Below are 20,951 nucleotides of genomic sequence, written 5' to 3'. Positions count from 1 at the left end.
AAAACACAAACAAACTATGATCAGGTTCATCGGGTACCAACTAACTTGCCAGAATGTTTTTGGAGTGTAGGGGGAAACCAAAGAACCCGGAAGACACCCAAGCAAACAAGGGGAGAACCTACAAACTGTTTGCTGAAGTCTGAAGGGAACTCAGTCATCTTACCACCCCTGAAGTGCACATTTTTCTCTCCTCATTACATAGTAACATAGTAAGTAACATAGTAAGAAAGGTTGAAAAAAGACACATGTCCATCGAGTTCAACCTTTTTTTTTTTTTTTTTATTAACTACCTATCTGCCAGTTGATCCAGAGGAAGGCAAAAAACCCATCTGAAGCCTCTCCAATTTGCCTTAGAGGGGGAAAAATTCCTTCCTGACTCCAAAATGGCAATCGGACTAGTCCCTGGATCAACTTGGACTATGAGCTATTTCCCATAACCCTGTATTCCCTTACTTGCTAAAAAGCTATCCAACCCCTTATTAGCTGAATAGGTTACTGACCTATTAACATTTTAAGTATGGGGAGTTAAAAATGTTCCTTTTTGTTTTGAAGAAGTAGCAGTATAACCAAGCTTGTAATAGTTATTTTTCTGTTGAGGCAATATGAAACATTATATAAAATTAGATAAATGGGATATCAGACACCAGCTATTATGCTACAGGTGGTTAAGAACTTGGTTTTGGCTGATGGAAGTATGTTTGATTCAGAAAGGCAGGATAGAATATTAAAATATTCTAGGCTGTTGTTCTCAGAAAAGGTACAGACCCCTAAGATAATGAGGATATAGATACTAGTCTTCTAAGTAAAGTGAAGATAAGAAAATAGAACCGTAGAGCAGGTTATGGGACAACATACAATTAAAACAAGCACAGAGGGAATTTTCTGCCAAAAATTACCTGCCACAAGGAATTATGACAAAGTGGCAAAGAATGCAAACCTTTGATCTCAATAATTTGTGTACCCCCTTTGGCAGCAATAACTGCAGTTAAATGCTTCCCGGAAACTGTTTATTAGTCCATTGTCTTAGATTAATTTTAGTACCTGATTTTCTCATTGATTGAAGCACCCGACTCTCCTTTAAATTAAATCATATTCTAGAGGTTCACATACTTTTGCCACACAAATATGTAACTATGGATAAATTTCCTCAATAAAGAAATAAACAGGTATTGAGGTTTTTGGCTCATTTCAGTTCTCATTATCTAGTTTAGGTCATATTTATGCAAAGATATTGAGAATTTAAAAGGGTTCAGAAACTTTCAAGCTCCACTGTACCCATACTTGAAATACCAAATGAATGCAATAATTTTCATAGTTTGAAAATGCTCATTTTAAATACAGGTTTTAACATTGTATTGTTTGTTGTTCCTTTATATTTTTCTCAAAATGTTCTTATTTTCACGTAGTTTTAAACTTCTGCAGTACTTAGCTTGTATACTTTCAGCCCAAGATATATAAAATTAATATCTGCAGTGCATAACCCTTGGGAAATATTTTAGCTTGATTAGCATCTAAAACCTTTGATGAAAACAAAGTGGAACAGAAAAGTTAAAAGAACTCAAAAGAAGAAGTCATTGCTTTAAATAACAGCTGACGAGGCTTTGTATTTCATTTTGTTGATAACTGCACTTTTAACAGGTCACAGGATGAGAGGCAGTTGTGTTATGTTTTGGGTAGCCGAGGATGAGGAGAGTATAACAGTGCTTTATTAGCAGCTTTCATGCAGCCATTACACAACAGTAACTTTCACTTTTAAGCTACCAGGAAGCATGCACAGTATAAGTATGAGCACAGTGTCATTTACAGGCCATTTGTATATACACCACGGGACCCATTTACTTAGCTCTAGTGAAGGAATAGTGGAAAAATAGTTAAAATTTCGAATGGTCAAATATGGCTACTTCGATCATCGAATGGGCTACTTTGACCTTTGACTACGACCTTTCGACTTCGAATCTAACTATTCGAACTAAAAATCGTTCGACTATTCAACCATTCAATATTCGAAGTACTGTCTCTTTAAAAAATTCTTCGACCCCCTAGTTCGCCACCTAAAATCTACAGAGGCCAATGTTAGCCTACGGGGAAGGTCCCCATAGGCTTCCTAACAATTTTCTGATCGAAGGAATATCCTTCGATCAATGGATTAAAATCCTTCGAATCTTTCGATTCGAAGGATTTAATCGTTCGATCGTACGATTATTCGTTCGATCGTAGGAATAGTGGTAAATCCTTCGACCTCGATATTCAAAGTCAAAGGATTTTACTTCGACGGTCGGATATCGAGGGTTAATTAACCCTCGATATTCGACCCTAGGTAAATGTGCCCCCACAAGTTGAAATGCTTCTTTCATAATATTTTTTATTGTGATCTTTTTATTTTCCTGTGCTAACTGTGACTTTCGTCTAGTTAGTTACCTTATTCAGCAAGCCATCAGTGGTCTAAATGATTAGAGGTTTTCTCTCATTTTAAACAGAAAATGATGAGGCTTGAGGCCTGCATGAAAAAGTGAAGAGAGATGCATTTCAACAGAAGAACACGAGAACAGTGACTTTATTTTTGGAGCATTCATGTTACAGTCTCCTTAGGCTTATTTCTTTAATATCTGTTCCTTCTTTAAAAGCTTTGTTTTCAAAATGTCTGTGAATTAGTGGATACTGTCAAATAAATTATCAAATAAATTCATTTAAAAACAGTAAATCAATTTTTTGGAATACACCGATTTAGAATTTGAAAGCATACTGTGCATATATGAAATTGTTAATTGTGTAATCTAATTAGGTAATGTTATGTTTTGATCATATAAGGGGTAATTTGTGTTCCTGAAGTGCAGTTGTGGTTTTGCAATTGATGCCTAAAAAATGCCATTTATTAAAGGTAGGCATGTTAAAAGGTACCATAGCTGGATCAACTTTTAAGGTCACCCTAGGCAGAGCTGCCCTGGACTTCGCCCCCCCCAACCCAACGCCAGGGAGCAGACATGTATGTGCCCATTGCCATCCGACTGTTGCACCCTAGGCACATGCCTCTTCTGCCTACCCCTAGTTCTGGCAATGTTCTGAAAAGTTCTCTATGTTGTGCTCTGCACCACTTAGTATGTGCTGCCACCTGTTCCCAATAAAGCACAATGTGAAGGTAGTTCCAGCAGCAGTCTGTGTCAATAGGCACAATGGGCCAGATTCAATTCAGTTTGAAAAAGGTTTATCACATGAAAAATCATGGACGAACTTCAATTTCAGATGCAATTCAATTTAGAAAAACGTATCTCAGTTTATCATGTGAAAACTCTATTGAAGTCATGGGGAAAATGGAATTAAATTAGTGAAAGGGGGGAACTGAAAGGGTTAACTTCTATCCTTGAAACTTCTGTCCTTGCTCAAACTTCTTTGTGCAAAACATGCATATATGGCACGTACTCCCCAGCTGGCCTGAGCAACCCCCCAATGCCCTTGGGCAAATATGTTTCTTATCTCTTCTTATCACGCATACCAGCACACCCCACTACAAAGTTTCTTTTTGGAGACACACAGAATAATACTTTTTTGTTTTCTCTCAGGCTAAGGCATATCTTTGTTACACGTCATATTGGCTATATAAGCAACTGCTGTAACCCTAATAAATCGGAACTTGCTTTGCAACACACGTGCCTACTGTGTCGTTCTTTGTAAGACCCCTGCGCAGTGTATCTGGGCTGGTGTAATCAGATGGTTTCTGCCGTGCCAAGACGAACCGGTTCGCCTAGGGATAGCACAAGGATAGCACAGTGAAAGCCCGGGATTTCCCCTGTTCCTTTCAATTAGGTGAAAAGTTTTTTCTCTTCAAATTGAATCTCGTCCATAAGTTTTCATGTGATAAATTGTGAGGTGACTTTTCCTCATTGAAATTAATCTGGCACAATCTACTTTCACTTATAGGATTGGGCACAGCCTCACCAGTTTCAGCAGTTTCTAAGCGGGTTGTTTATAATGTTTGAATGAAAAAAACTCGAAAAATTCAAGATTTTTTTTTTAACTAGAAAATCTGAATTTTTAGTGGAAAAAAACCCTAAAAATTTTTGAGATGTATTATACATCTCATATACATGTATATACACACACATATATATATATATATATATATATATATATACACACTTATATATATATTTATATATATATATATATATATATATATATATATATATATATATATATATATATATATATAAATATATATATAAGTGTGTATATATATATATATATATATATATATATATATATATATATCTAAGTCCAGTGAGTATCCTCACTCCAAGGTCGAAATGTATAAACGGGGTGCTCGGTTAAATCCACGAACATCATGAAACCGGCACACCCTTGTACAAATAATTCATTTTTTTATTAGGATTAGGATTATGGTATAATAATAAAAAGTGAATTATATAAATTAATATAAGGGGTCCCTATCCTAGTTGGAAGTTTCTGTGGTCTGCACTGGAATTAGCCTGAAAATACAAATATTTTGGTCTTTTACGGTTAAAAAATAAATTCAGGGAAATTTTCGGGAAAAAGTAAAAAAAAATCTGGAAATGATTCTGAAAAAAATCGTACAATACGGATTTTCACTTGATTTTATAAAGTTTTCCCCCCAATCCAATTAAATTGTGCTTTTTTAATAATAAATAAGGTCAAATCGTATATACTAGTTTGCTCTGACTTTCAAAAATAAAATTATCAGAAAATTTTGGATTTTGATAAATAACCCCCTTAATATCATCAAAGACACACTGAATTTTACTATGACCTAACACTGAATAAAGAAAATTTAAAAACACATTGTACAGAAAAAGAACAGCTAGGAACAACCTGTTAAATTTTGAGTACTATGTTACTATATTAGATGGAAATGTACTATATACATTAATTTGATACATTGTGGCAACGTCACTAGAATCAACAGAGACTATAACCCAACATTGTATACTGTTGCAGGTCATTATAAATGTTATGATTCAAAATCGAACTCTTTTTGTTGAAGGTTATTGAATATAACTAACTATAGACCCTGAGCGTGGTCATTTTCATCACATACATACACTGAAAGGTTCCAGAGGGAATCATGGGTATTGTATACAAGATGAATAACTTGAATGCTTCTCAGGTAACATTATTTTTATAATATAATGTGTCAAAGTCATTTGAATTTGATCATTTAGGCACACAAATGGACTCCTTTAATGCACATAAACAAGTTCAGGACCACACCGATATAGACTTTTATTAATATATTTGGACTATTGCTTTTTCCAAATAAAATGTAACATAAATAAGTTGCTCTTTTCTCCACCCCCTAATTTTTCCTTCCCTTACCTGAATACTATTTTTTCTGCACATGGGCAGAATTACTTATACTACTACTACTACTATATGCCACTATGAGTCAATAAATCATTTTGTTCACTAAGCTCACAAAAGCAGTGTGCTGATTATTTTAAATAGACTATATACAAATGACCCTAGGCATACTAATCCACTCCCCTTAAAGTATTGTATTACAGCAACAGGAGAAAATGATACAAAAACAAAATGATACAAAATGATACAATGAAACAAAAATGGGAATTGTTTTCCTTTATTTTGTGATTTCCTTTTTTTGTGTGACAACAATAATTCGCAATTGCAGAGTGTATGCATACATTTTTGCAATCTGCAATTATGCCCATATTTAATAAGCCCATAAGGGCAATCACAGCTTAAAATAATCACAATTATGCTTGTACATTAACTACACAGATTTTGTCCATTAACCGAAAAGGTAAAACCCTGCCTTTTAAGGTTATCATAAAGTGAATTCAGACACTGTGAACTTGAGAATCCCTGAATCATAGAAAATAATGAACAACTTGACAGAGCATACCTAAACTTATATTTGTGACTTTGCCTGTATAACATTAGTATAACTGTCCACACTACTATAGCATGGCTCATGTTAAAACTGATAGGCCCCTTACATTGTAGTTCCACTGGGGCAGGGACTAATGATAATCTTTGTAAAGTGCTACAGAATATGTTGGCACTATATACATAATAATAATAAATATATCATATATTAAAGTTTCATTCAAAGGTTACCCTATACTTAATTCAAATTTTTTAATAAGAACGTTCTTAGCCAAAACTAAAAGTAAGGTAATCACAAATTTTGTTTAACAAATGCTCCATTTAGTTTCATGTTTTTACCATTATGCTGTCCCCTTTGTTTTTTACAGCTATGCAAAGCCACATTAAATTGTCTCCCATATTTTCTTTCACATTTTATTTTCAAAGACAAGTAACACTATCCTTAGGATGCCATTAGTGATTAATGACCTTCCATCAGACTATACATTAGCTCTCTCTAACTCACACAGTTGCTGCTTTTTCAACTGCCTTATGTCTGTTATTAGAGTGGACAAAGTTAGCAGGGCATAGGTATAAAAATGACAGAGATTTCCCATTTGCACATATCTAGGTTACTACTTAGATCTACAGTTCCTCAAATATATCATATGGTGAGAGATGATATAAAACTTGGTGCAATGTGGCGTCAGTGGAAAATAGTTTACAGAACAGAATTGGTTCTCATATCTAAAAATAGCACCACTGTATAAACTACAAGTTTTAGAATGTTAATATTTCAGTTTATGATCATTTTTGTTCTGCATGTAAGAAACACTTTGGCTTTTGCTGTGTTATGGGCATAATGGATCTAAATTGGCCTGAAGCTGAAACTTATAACTGACCTATTATGCAGACAGTTGTCAGTAATAATGTGAGATAATGATCTGTGAAAGTACCATGCATAGTACAGCTATCGAGCTAAATCATTTCCCAGTCTATTTACTGTGATACTTAAATTAGAATATAAGTTTCATTGAGGTGGGGACTGATGTCAGTGACTGAATTCTCTATAAACTGCTGCATAAATATATAAAATAAATACTGTACAGGTATGGGATCTATTATCTGGAAACCAGATATCTGTAATCCAGAAAGCTCCAAATTACAGGAAGACCATCTCCCATTGATTATAAGAAAATAATTAAAATGTATCAAAATGTATGTCCTCATTCTCTTTTATGATAAAACAGTACCTTGTACTTAATAGTAACTAAGCTATTGTAGCGCCATATGAATTGCAAAACAATTCTATATTCTAATTTTTAGCAGACTTAAAGTATGGTGACCCAGATTACAGAAAGATTTGTTATCCAGGAAACCCCTGTTACTAAGCATTATGCATAATACATGTTATACCTGTTGTAGCTATTGAAATGCTTTGAAAATATATTACCAACCCTTTGGGACCATATTTATGATCAGGGTCGGACTGGGGGGCCTGGGGCCCACCGGGACTGCTGTCCCTGGGCCCCCCTCCTGGCAGTCCCCGGTGGCCCCCTCCAGAACTCCAGCCCCCTGCCCGCCTCCACGAATGCGCCATGCATGCACGCAGAAGATGTGCATACGCAGAAGACACGCCGCGATGCACTGGGGACCTTCCCCATAGGCTAACATTGGTGCTCGGTAGGTTTTAGGTGGCAAAGTAGGTGGTCAAAGTTTTTTTTAAAGAGACAGTACTTCGACTATCGAATGGTCGAATAGTCGAACGATTTTTAGTAGTCGAAAGTCGAAGTAGCCAATTCGATGGTCGAAGTAGCCAAAAAAATATTAATTATTTTAAGTATTTTTCCTTCTGATCCTTCACTCGACCTAAGTAAATGTGCCCCTATGTGTTGCTCAGCTTCTAAGAATAATGAAAGTAATTCTAAAAATAATGAAAGTAAAAAAACAAATACACAAATACTTGAGACCATAGGACATGTTATTTAGAAGTCCTCACCCAAAACTTACTCAGTGGTATTTGACCAAGACACAGTTATGTGAGCAGGGGAAGAAAGGGTCTTTGCCCTGTCTTACAGAGGTCTGTAATCTTTATTGCATAACATATTCTCCATGGTGCTGGATGTGTTTGCAATCTTATACAAGTGCACTATACTTTTTATATTAAGTACAGCACACATGTATAGATGATGTGATCAGGTGAAGAGGGGGATTTAAAGTCATGCATGTGCCTTCAGCAGCAGAAATAGCGCCTGCATGTACCTTCAGCTTACAAAAATGGCAACCACTATCTTGGCTAATACGGACAAGTTCAGGATGTAAACAGAGCTTCTCAAAGACAGGGTAATAGATCTAAAGTGACATTTCAGTAGAGGGGGTAACTACCAATGTTTTGGAGGGTTTGTTGCCTTGCCTTTTATCCTTCTCTAAGAAGTCTAGGAAACATTAATAGAAATCAGCAGCAACAGAAAAGTGAGGATCAGCAGGTATCAAACTTCCAAAGCCATAAAGGCTATTGATCAACAGGTAGTTTCTGAATAATATAACAGCACACCATAACTCTAGGGGCGAGGATTTATCAACTTTCAAGATTGAGCTTTAACAGTGATTTAGGGGGATATTTATCAAAATCCAAAATCACTATTTTCTGAAAACTACTCTGATCAAATCCACAGGGACTATCCCCTCTATTCATCATTAAATTTGCAAGAAAATTTCTTGTGTGGGAAAAAAAGTTAAAAAAACCTGCGACTTTTTCAGATTTGATGCCCGAAACCATGAAATCTTCTGATTATTGAACAAACTCAGCAATCTTGTGATTGAGTTTTTTTAGGGTTGTTTTTGGATTTGAGTTTTTAATTTGACCTAGCAATCATGATTTTGAAATGGAAAACATTGATTGAGGAAAACATTCCACTGAGAAACATGTCAAGGCGCAAAAATTATTTTTACATTTTTTGATAAATAGGATCCTATCTCTCTGAAAGTGCAGATGGCATAGGACTGGTGCTAAGGAACTTGTTTGCATGATGGACAGTGAATGCACAGAGGTAGCATGATGCATACAGGACAGACAAATCAGAATGTCAGTTTGCTTCCCATTATGTAAGGAGAATAAAAATCATGATCAGAGAAACAAATAAACACAATAATAAAACATACAACACACAATACTTAACATATTGATTCTTGGAAGGATATATTTGTGCCCCCTTATGAACTAAAAGGAATTTGCTAGCTTCGTTAAATAAAGGAAGGAGGTTATTTATGTCTTGATACTGCCTATTGAAGCACTTTACTACAAAAGGCCATGTCCTGAAAGGACAAGATGTCATGTGTAAACTAGACCAAGTTAATAATGCCCAAGGAGTTGCCATTCCTCTTGTGGAATGTGCATTAACATTTTCTGGAGGCACTTTATCATCCAACAATGGTCTGTCTGCTAAACTTGTCTGCCCATTTATTGTTGATGCCTCTTATGTGTATTTCAGACATGTGTAAAGTTCATCTGAACCAATTGCATGATATTGGCACACAACTAGATTAACCTTCTAGACATTGTGCCCCCTTGGTGATTGATGTAAGATATTACTTCAATATTGTCTGACTAAGTCAGGACATAATTATTGATAATCATATCCTGAAATTCTTTCAATGACTCCAATACTGCCTTCAATACTGTTTACGACCACAGACCATGAGTCGAAAGAAGCCGTCAGATGAGCACCCCATCTATGCAATGAAGCATCAGTGATTATCACTACTGGACTGTTTCCAATTCCAGGCCATCAGGATTTCATTCTGCAGATATTAGTGCCGTGCCATCATCCAAGCCTTGGCCCAGTGTACTGCCTCTATGGGTGCTGTCATATGCCCCAGAACTGTCATTGCTTGCTGAATAGGAATTGTTCCTATTGACTCTGCTAATAAATATACTGTACTCATCCTCGGCTACCCAAAACATAACAAATGGCGACAAGGATGGCTCTTCTACCTCTGCAGAAGCCTGCACCTTTTCTTCCAAACCCTGGTGAGCCTACCATACCTTTTACTGCTTGGATCAGTATGTTTGAAAACTACATTATTGCTGCTGACCAAGGGGAGATTTCTGCTGCTAGAAAGCGTGCTTTACTTATTCACTGGCTAGGAGCAGAGAGACAGCGTATATTCTATACATTACCATTACCTGATGATACTTATGAAACTGCTCTTACTGCTATAAAGAACTTTGTCGTGCCAAGAATAAATGTGGTTGCTGAAAGATATAAATTCCGCCAACGTGGACAATGTAATGGCGAATCCACAGAACAATTTGTAGCAGCTTTGAGAGAGCTGGTTGTTACCCGTGAGTTTGGGAATCTAACAGATGAAATGCTAAGAGACCAAATAGTGGAAAAAACAAACTCACCTCACATTAGAGATAGACTGCTCCTAGAGCAGGATTTAACCCTTGCAAAGGCTATTATAGTTGCTAGCCAAATTGAAACAGCAGTGGCAGAGGCTAAAACTCTCAGTCAGGGAACTGCTGGGAATGTACAGATTGTGAATTCAGTACTGTGGCCTAATAATGCCCAGTCACAGGCAAAATACAGTGCTAATGAAAGGGATTCACCTACATTGCAAAACCCCAGGAGACAGTAGATGCATTTGTCACATGATTAAGAGAAAAAGCTCAAAGCTGTTCTTTTACTGATGTTTATGAAATTACAACACAAGTTATTGTATCAAGCACTTCTTCCATGATAAGATGTAAAGCAATACAGGATATTGCACCTTGCAAGACCTACTCAAAATAGCTTGTGCTTTTGAGATTTCAGAGCAACAAGCCACTGCCAGAAAAAGGCACCGATGAACAGGTGTGTCACCTTGAACACACTAGCAAAACCCACAAAGGGACAGATTCACTAAAGAAATGCTACTGATGTGGAAGAAAGTTTCCTCATAACGGTGCATGCCCTGCTATGGGCCAGACATGTACCAAATGTGGAAAAATTATTCACTTTGCTTCAGTATGTCATTCTACCCCCACCGCATCTCAGTATATATCAGGCACACACAAGCCAGCTCAGATCAAATCCATACAACCAAATATAGAAGATAATCCACTACCAATCCTTGAAGACTTTGTATTCATCACATCTACAAAACAACCTGTGCGCTCTCCTACCATAACAATGTACTTACTTAATACTGCAACTGCCTTTACCATTGATACAAGCACTTCTGTTAACATCATTGATGTCCATATAACTCATTGAAAAGGCCACCTGTCTTGAAACCTGTACAAACCAAAATCTTTCGTTATGGGTCTCAAACTCCACTGCCCACAGTTGGAAAATTTGACTGTAAAGTCCACTATAAAGACAAGCAACTTACCACTACTTTTTTTTTTTATTGGAAGGATCTGGGGGATGCCTTCTTAGCTATCACACAGCTTTAGGCCTTGAACTTATTCACATAGTTCACACTGTTGCTAACCAGACAGACGCAGAAGTACAAACTCTGATTGATAAATATTCTAATCTTTTCAGTGGACTGGGAAAACTACCAAATTTTCAAGTACAATTGCACATTGATGAAAATGTTCGTCCAGTTGCACAAGCACACAAACAAATTCCTTTCAATTTAAGGAAACAAATAGAGGAAGAACTCCGGTCCCTGGAAGAGCAATACATCATTGAAACAGTTTCTGGTCCTACCCCATGGGTTTCTCCTATAGTGGCTGTTCCAAAACCAAAAGACCCAAGCAAGGTCCGACTCTGTGTAGATATGCGCCTCCCAAATATGGCTATACAAAGAGAGCGGCACATCTCTCCAACTGTGAATGACATAATTCATCTACTAAAAGTCCTGAATCTAGGTACAAAACTACATTTGCAACACATGTTGGTCTATGAATATACAACCGAAAATCTTCCAAGAGACCATAAAAGGAGTGATTCAGCTCATTCCAAATGCACTGAATTACAGTGATGAGATACTGTTTTTTGGGAAAACACAGACTGAGCATTACTCTGCTTTGGAGGCATTATATGAGAGCTTATCAATTCAAGGACTTACACTCCCTAGAATTCTATGGGCACATACAGTACTTTCAGCAGCAGGGATGCAACCTGACCCAAAAAAGGTACAGGCAATAAAACTGGCCTCTACTCCGCAAGATGCTAATGAAATTCATTCATTTTTTGCAATGGCCAATTATTGTTCTAGATACATTAAAGACTTTTCTTCAACACAATGCAAATGTTACATGTCCTGCAAAAGCGGTACGGTGCCGCAAATGCACAAAGGTTGGACATTTTGCTAAGATCTGCTAAAGATGTTCATAAAGTCACTACTACAAATGTCACAGTATTAAGTGTGGCTAAAGCTGGTACAGTTATGCCAGACAAGTTTATATGCAGTCAGTGTCAGTACTGCTTCTGCTGACAAAGGACACTCCATTAACCTGATGCTTGATACAGGTTTAGCTGTTTCTATACTATCAAAGGATATTTTCTTGAAATACTTTGCAAAAGATCCGCTTGTTGCACCTGCCCTGAGACTGGTCAGTTATTTAAAGGATCCAATCCCTGTGTTTGGTTGCTTGCCATTGACTGTACAATTTGAATCAAATATTGCAACATGTGAATTTTACATTGTGAATAAGGGTACTTCTATAATTGGAAAGTTGGAAGGGCTCTCATTGCTGCATTAAACCTACAATTAGTTGATGGTCTCATTACTACAGCATCAGTGCCTGCCACACAGCTAGTGTCTAAAATTTCACCACAAAGCAACACTTCACTGGGTTGTGCAAAGAACTTTGTACACAAAGTTAAGTTGAGACCAGATGTAAAACCAGTACCATTTCCTGATTCAGCATGGAAAAAACTTGCTATTGATATTGTCGGTCCTTTTACAGATGCTTCTATAGACTTGTAGATTTGCTATAACCTTGATAGACTATTACAGTAAATGGCCTGAAATTGCATTTGTTTCTCATATAACATCAGCTACAGTAATAACATTTCTGTCCACAGTCTTCAGCAGAGAAGCTAATCCAAAGGAGTTAATATCAGGCAACGGACCACAGTGTGTCTCATATGAGTTTGAATTCTTTCTGAGAGAGAGGAATATTGTGCATAGGAAATCTTAAGAGCAAATGGAGAAATCGAGCGATTCAACAGAAGTCTGAAAGAAGCACTACAGACAGCAAATCTTACTGGGAAATCTTGGAAAGTATTTACAACAGAGTTCCTACATAACTACTGCTGACATTGTGAAACGTCAACAAGCCAAATGCAAGGCTTATACTGACAGAAAACATGGTGCAAGAGAAGTATACTTTCAGCCTGGATCTTTAGTCATAATTCCGAAACCAGGAATATTGAAACAAGGACAATCTAAATTTACTACACTGCTTAAAGTGAGACGCCAGTGAGGACCATACACATATGAACTGTCTGATGGAATGCAAGTTGTCTTGCTCCTGTTAGATATGACTTTGGAGAAGCTCCATTTGATGAAGGAAATTTTCCTACTTCTGATGTCAGCTACAATAGGCCTGAAGAAAGTGAACCTATAAGGCGTACTGAGAGAATCATACTGAGAACTGCATGGAACCAGGACTATGTGATGTGAATAATCTATATTATTGCTTTAAGATGCATTGTTGTTGTTTATTACATTTGCCCAAATGCTTTCCTATTATAGGGGGATATGTGGTATTTATGCAAATGGCCTGTGAATGTTACTGTGCTCATACTTATACTGTGCATATTTCTGGTAGCTTAAAAGTGAAAGTTACTGTTGTGTAATGGCTGTCTGACTCTGCTAATAAAGCACTATTATACTGTACTCATAATCGGCTACCCAAAACATAACACAGAGCTCTGAACTGGATATGTCTTAACTTTAGACCTTTAGACTAGAGGAAAGTAACTTTCATTTGAAGGGCAGTGAGGTTGTAGAATAATCTGCTGGATGTTGTTGTGATGGCTGATTCTGTTAATGCTTTTAAATGCGACTTCGATTTCTTGGACAAACATAATTTCCAAGGTTATTGTGATAGTAAAATCTATAGATAGTATAGATATGGGTATATATAATTTATGTGAGTATATAGAGGGGTCAGTGTGAGTGTGTGTATGTATGGATGCTGGGTTTCATTTGTAGGGGTTGGACTTGATAGACTTTGGTCTTTTTTCAACCCGATTTAACTATGACATTGACTGTTACCCTTAAAAACTTCTTGCTTCCTTGAAGTACAGTATGGGCATATGTAGGTATGAATCTTGTAGTACTATAGTTACCAAAAAATCCTCCAAAAAAAGCTCCACCAGAAATTCTGTTTTAAATGAATTTGCTCAAATTTCTATATCTATATTTCTATAATTTAACATCTCCTGTCCTACCTCGGAAACACAGGGAGTTAACACTCAGGGGCAGATTTATTAAGGGTAGAAATTTTTTATGGTCTAAACTGTCAAATTCGATTAGTGAATTATCCAAATTTCATTTTTGAGACTTATCAAACTCTGGCCCTTTAAGAATTTCAATTTGACTATTCGCCACATAAAACCTACCGAATTCATGTATTAGTCAATGGGAGAGGTCCTGGGACCAATATGGACATTTTAGTTGACTTCCTGACATTCTAGTTTTGTATAAGAGAAAAAACTCAAATCGGTTTGGTTGAATTGGATTCGAATTGTATGTGAGTGTTCGAGTCTGTAAAATTCGTCCAAGTTTGAGATATTCAATTTGTTTTATAAATAACCCCCTGTCGAATTTTGAATATATTAGAATTTAATAGAGTTTTAAAAAATTCGAAATTCGACCTTTAATAAATGTGCCTCTCAGTGTGCTGCCTGTAGGACATAATGGAAAAGAAGTTGTCGAGCAGCCAGTCTTAAACAGATTTTGAAAAAATGAAAAAAGTTGAAGAGCAGCGATGGCTGTAATGATGTCCAACCTTAGCTTGTGAAATATACCAGGAAAAAAAAAAAATCGAAATTAGTGCAGTATGTTAACTATTGAACCTAGGGCCTAGGTTCATATTTTTTAAATGGGGGGCTATGCTAGACAATAAATCAGTTCCTAAAATTTCAACTATTAGCTTTAGTGGTATGGATTCAGAAATGTATGAAGGGATTTAGATCCCTTTTATAGCAGAATATGCTGTATATTTGCAGTTGTTTATGTATGCAAATAGTATTAATTTTTATTTGATTCTATTAGTGAAAAAATATTTTACTCCAAAATAGGTACACAACAAAGAACTTTTGGAATAGCTATTGTAATAATCAGCAATAGCTCACTTTGATTTATTGTCTGCATTAAATAATAGCCATGCTTGTAATTACACAAAACGTTAAAATGTTACTGTTGTTGATACTGTTATTCTATAGTTTAATTTAAAACAGCAGTTTATGACACAATTCATTTACTGAAGCTCAATCTATTTAATTCGCAATACAGTAAATTAATGTTTCCTTTTCATTTTGTTTTTGCAGCAGAAGCTGTTGAATCACTGAACTGTGGAAATGATCCATTTTATAATTTCTGCAAACTGCAATCCTACGCTTTAATTATTGTTTCCTACTGCATGGCTCATGTAATTTGGAATATGCGTATAAAGTAAATATTTGTATTCTCATCATACAATTGGAGCCAACCGACTCTTCAATGCATACAATATTGACAGAGACAAACACAATGATGGACTAATCCTAGAGATGTTTTCTATAATATGCTACTTAGTTCCACCCATGTATCTTAAGATGGCCATAGATATATTCTTACCAGAATTGTGCACCAAAGTGAGGGGCTAGATTGGACTAATGAATGGCTTACGCTCATGACTGGGTTACATGGAGGCAAGTGCATAGTTGTCTACTGTGACCTGCATCTATGACCCAATGTATCCTCGAACAAAATAATTTTCTAGCTGACACAACTGATAACTGAATGAAGCCTGGTCAGATATTGATTGGAAAGGCAATCATTTTGGTCCCATAAACAAACCAATACATTGCAAACAGGACCACCTAAGGTCAAATCAGCGGCCAAATTCTGAATGTGTATGGGTATCTTTAGGAGTGACTTGTTATTTCTCCATGTGCTTCAAGCACCCTATAGATGTGTTTAGATGTATGCTATAAACACATATTGGTTATTATCAAAGAACAAAGTTTAAAGAACAGGACACTGGCACAGACCTGCTGTGTTGTTTAAATACTTTTAAGCTTGAGGTTAAAAGCCATTTTATTTGCTAGAATGTTTCTACGGAACAAGGAATACATCTGTTGTCTCCTGTCACAAGTATTTCTAGTGCCAGGCCAAGAAAGTAACAAATAGTCGCAGGAACACCAACTGCAAAATACCATTTTGGACATGGAATTTTGACATAGCAGTTTAGATATTTTACCAGAGAGATACCTTTTAGGGCTGTTGTGCAGAGCCTTTTTACGTAATACCGAAAGATGCAATTATGCTAATACAAGGATGATGAATTGATACCATTGGATCAGCCCCATGGAGGAAGAAAGGGTTAAATGGCAATATTTGGAATTGGAATATGTCCCCCCCAATATCCTCAAGGGCTTTTTGGATGTATGAGCTATTAATAATTCTATGGGGCCCATTTACTAAAATAAATTTTTTTCCCAGAAATCTCAAACAATTTGTGGTTTTTCTATATTTCTTAAAAGCTGTAAAAATTTGAGCTTTAGTTAGGGGCCCATTTACTAACAACTGAATTTTGATTATTTTTCTGATTTTTTTAGTGTATCGTTCAGTGCTTATTTGCACTTTTTATATTTGGATGTTTTAATAAATTCCATGACATTTGTGGTTTTAGTTGTGGTTTCAAAAACCTCAAAAATGAAACCACTAAAATGACAATGTTGAAAAAAAACCATGAAAGCTTTTAATAAAAAACTTCACCAAGTAAAAGTTGTTGAGGTGTTAAAGAAGTCAATGGGGGTGCACTGATCCTATTGGACTGTTTTTAAATGGTTTAGAGCTTTATAGGTTTTCTGATTTTTTTGGATCTTTCAGCTTTTTTTTGTTCGTACTTTTTAGAAACAGATCTTTTAATAAATTCAATGTTTTTTGAGATTGTGAGTTTAGTTGTGGTTTCAAAAACCTCTAATACCACTAAAATCCAACCTTTAATAAATAAGCCTCCTTGAGTATATGAATTATACTACAGAAGAGTATAACGCCACAACAGCTCCGTGAGTGGTGCCTAGTGGTGTTACCAGCAGTTGTTTAGTGATGGAGGCTATTGACCATTAAACTAGTGCCAATGATATCTGCAGAAAGGTAAAATATAGGCGTAAGAATGTAAGTTCAAGGATGGTAGAAGTGGCATGTGTGCACATAGACTGCTGTGAATGGAGCTGGGTACTTCTATTAATTCTGTTCCAGCAGTAAATGGTAAGACCATGATTTATTTATAGACCTATACTAGTGTACATCTAAGTCACCCATATTCAGTCATGATTTTCATGATGTAGTTTTTATTTCTAAATTACACTGTTTACACTGCAATTAATTATACAATATATCATTTTATTCCTGAACCGGCAAGTGCAGTTTTTTTTAGTTGAAATATTGGTGTGTAGGCAGCCATCTCAAGTCATTTTGCCTGGCCATGTGCTTTCAGAAAGAGCCAGCATTTTAGGATGGAACTGTTTTCTGGCAGGCTATTGTTTCTACTACTCATTGTAACTGAATGTGTCACAGTGGGACCTGGATTTTACCATTGAGTGCTGGTCTTAGATCTACAAGGCAGCTGTTATTGTGTGTTAGGGAGCTGTTATCTGGTTACCATCCCATTGTTCTGTTGTTAGACTGCCGGGGGGGGGGGGTGATATCTCTCCAACTTGCAGAACAGCAGTAAAGAGTGACTGGAGTTTATCAGAGCACAAGTCGCATGACTGTGAGCAGCTGGGAAACTTACAATATGTTTAGCCCCACGTCAGATTTCAAAAGTAAATATAAAACAAATCTGTTTGCTCTTTTTTCGAGTTCTGCTGTATCAGCATTATTTACTAATGCATTTTGAAAAAAATGTTTTTTTCCCATGGCAGTATCCCTTTAATGATTACAGGACTGGAAGTTATATCAGGCCTCTCCCACTATGTTTAATTTAAATGTCTGATATGCAGATTAATGGAAATTTTTTATTATAAACTTCTTATCATAAAACTTTATCCCACAACACTGATGTTAATTTTTTAAATGTGAAATGAGCTCAAACTTTAACCAGAAGCCTCCTCTTTTGCCCCTCTCCCTTCTCCTTAACTGCAGCAAAGAAACTCTACAAGATGACCCTGCAGAGTTGGATTTGCCATAACTGGTCACTCGACTTGAAGTCCTCTGGTTAGTTTATTTTTGTGTCATATGTATGTATGTAATATTTGGTTTTTATGGATTAATTGGGGAATTGAAGACATAAGACACAATTGGGGGTCATTTATTACTGCCCCTGTTGCAACTAAAGGCCCCTCAGTGTTTATTTGATTTAGACCTTTGAATGAGATGCAAAATATCCATCAGAGAGCAGCCTTGGTGGGTGCACAGCAATCCTGACATAAGCCATGTCCTTTTCTCCTGGCATAAGCCATATCTCCCCCAGCCTTGTCTTTCAAGAAATCAGTGCTACCAAACTAAGTACTATATTTATGAGTAAACACACATTTCAGTTTTTTGGGGTTTTTTGCTGCAATTATTTAAAGTACAGAGCAGGTAGAGATACAGAAAAGATATTGGATTGCATCTGTTATTTGCACTTTGCACTTTTGCACCCTACTCTGCTGTGATTGGAATTCATGAATGTTTCCTGGCAATTCAGTTTTTTTCTCATGTATCAACAGTGTCCTGACCATATGGAAACTTTGTTCATCAACAAATGTTCAGCAAGCTGAAGAAGTCAAATGTAATCTTTTTTTGCGGTCAGCAGTCTTGCAAGGCTACACACAAATACAAAAAGTTGTTGAAAATGAGATAAGAATGGGTAAAATCTTTCCTTTTAAAAAATGTTTTAAGTCTGGTTTAAACTAATTAAAACTCAGATGGTTTACATTCCCTTATAGGCTTAAGGGACACATTGTGCATTTGTAGTTAATGTAAATATAAAAGAATTCTGTTTGTATAAAAGCAGATCACCGGCTGTGATGTTGGGTTTGAAAAAAAAACACAATAAATAACATTTATACACAAAACAACACAATACATTAAAAGGAAAAATACTGCAGAGTGCTATACTTCAAGGCAAAATTAAGTGCAAATAGGTTACACGGCCATATAGCTTTGAAACTTTATAATGTTCAGAAATCTATTGGCCAGGCTTTACAGACTCCATTACAATCAAGAATTATAAAATGTATTTTTCTCTGTAATAACTGTACCTTGTACGCAATCCCAACTAAGATATAATTAGCCTATTAGAGGTAAAACAAACCTATTGGGTTTATTTAATGTTTGAAATAATTGTCAGTATTTTGGGATTCGGATTTTTAGCAGCTTCAGAGCATAATCAAAAATAATTCTCTAAAGAGTTTTTGTTCTTTAAAAACTTGACCAGAAAAATTAGTGTAAGAGCCCCCATGTGATGGCTTAAGAATAAGTATAATATCTTTATATTTCTCCCATGGATTACCATGCCTATTAAAAATATAGCAAAAATAGTTTTGTCATACAGTACAAGGACACAGTAAAAACACTACTGTATACTAGAAATAACAGAATAATAAAGGGTATGTTAAATTACAATAATGAACAAATATATAAAATGTATATATATTTGTTTTATCCTACTTCATTTGTCAATGATTTATGGGAAAAAAGAATACATAAAGGCATGCATAACATAAAAGGGGAATAAATATACATTGAAGGCAACTATGCTATCAAATGATTAAACTGTTATCTGCATTTGCAGGTTGGTTAGATTCATCAATGTAGAAAAGGTTTTTATGTGTAATTCTATTGAAGTCAGTGTAGAAAGCAATAGGTGGGGATCCTTTGTGTTTACTTCCAGAATTGTGTACCCTTTAAAGTTCCTTTTCTAAATATCTATTGAAAAGATTTGCAATAGAAATCTATAATAATTTTAAGGACAGTCCCCCAATTGTTTATTTAGATGGAAGGCTGATAACTGTAAAACTTCAAAACGTAGAGCCTGATAAGTAGGTTTTATTAATGACCTGTCACATACGGCATGACTGGATAATTAAAGTTTTTTTTCCACCAAAGGAATAGAGTGGACAAATTTCTTTGATCGCTTGATAACCATGGGACACAGGTTGAAACTTATTGATACAATCAAACCTCATTCAATTTGCTCTTGACAGACACTCCTATCAGCTAATTTCACCTGTGAATAGTTAATTATCCCTTGAATGCATATGGGCTAGCCATTAATAAAATTTGACAACAGTCTGTCATTTTTCCCACTTTAGTCAACGTAGTTTACTTTATCAAGGGGATCTCCCCTCATTCCTCAGCAGTGTAAGCTATAGCATGCCAGAAAACAATAGATAGAAGTCATGAATCAGGACTTATTATAATACTAAAATGAGTTGTATATAAAATGTTTGGATTTTTTGTATTTATGTGGGTTGTGTATTGATATGACTTATATATCAATATATGCAGACTTATTCATATATAGCTGTATATGCATTTTATATTCAAATGCTATGCCATAAAGTATATAATATATATATTTATTATATGTTATATTCATACTGTATGTATGTTTCCATCTACAGTGCTTGTAATATTTTAATTAAGAAACTACAGTGGGGTATATATTAGAGGTCATTAAGCATGCCCTTTAGTGCTCATTTCCTAAGCACTTGCACCCCCTGGCTAGCTGCTCTTTGATCTGTGAGTGCCAGATCATAAATCTAGCGCTCCATGCAAAGAGCAGCATCGGAAGGCACACCTAAGTCCTGTCTTTACCGCCTGCATGAAGGAAGTGCCCAGATGCAGACTTCACCTCCTGATTTTCCATTTTTTAAACCAGAAATTCATCTCTTTATTGCACTCTCCGCACTAATGATGCATGGGTAGCATAACAAGGGCCTTCTCAGGTA

At 35.9% G+C, this 20,951-nt stretch overlaps 1 long non-coding RNA gene across 1 annotated transcript in view; it reads left to right on the top strand.

Moving 5' to 3' along the window:
* LOC121395075 overlaps positions 1-19,267 on the top strand; it is a 37,593-nt gene extending 18,326 nt beyond the window's left edge. The window contains exons 3-4 of the long non-coding RNA XR_005962234.1: positions 18,160-18,231; positions 18,726-19,267. This is a non-coding gene — a long non-coding RNA (uncharacterized LOC121395075). The remainder of the gene's footprint in view (positions 1-18,159; positions 18,232-18,725) is intronic.
* The last annotated feature ends 1,684 nt before the right edge of the window (positions 19,268-20,951 follow it).

This window comes from Xenopus laevis, chromosome 6S, assembly GCF_017654675.1.
Source record: "Xenopus laevis strain J_2021 chromosome 6S, Xenopus_laevis_v10.1, whole genome shotgun sequence".
In the NCBI taxonomy this organism is placed as follows: domain Eukaryota; kingdom Metazoa; phylum Chordata; class Amphibia; order Anura; family Pipidae; genus Xenopus; species Xenopus laevis.
The sequence above is the reverse complement of the archived record's forward strand: the minus strand, read 5'-3'. Positions and strand labels throughout refer to the sequence as shown.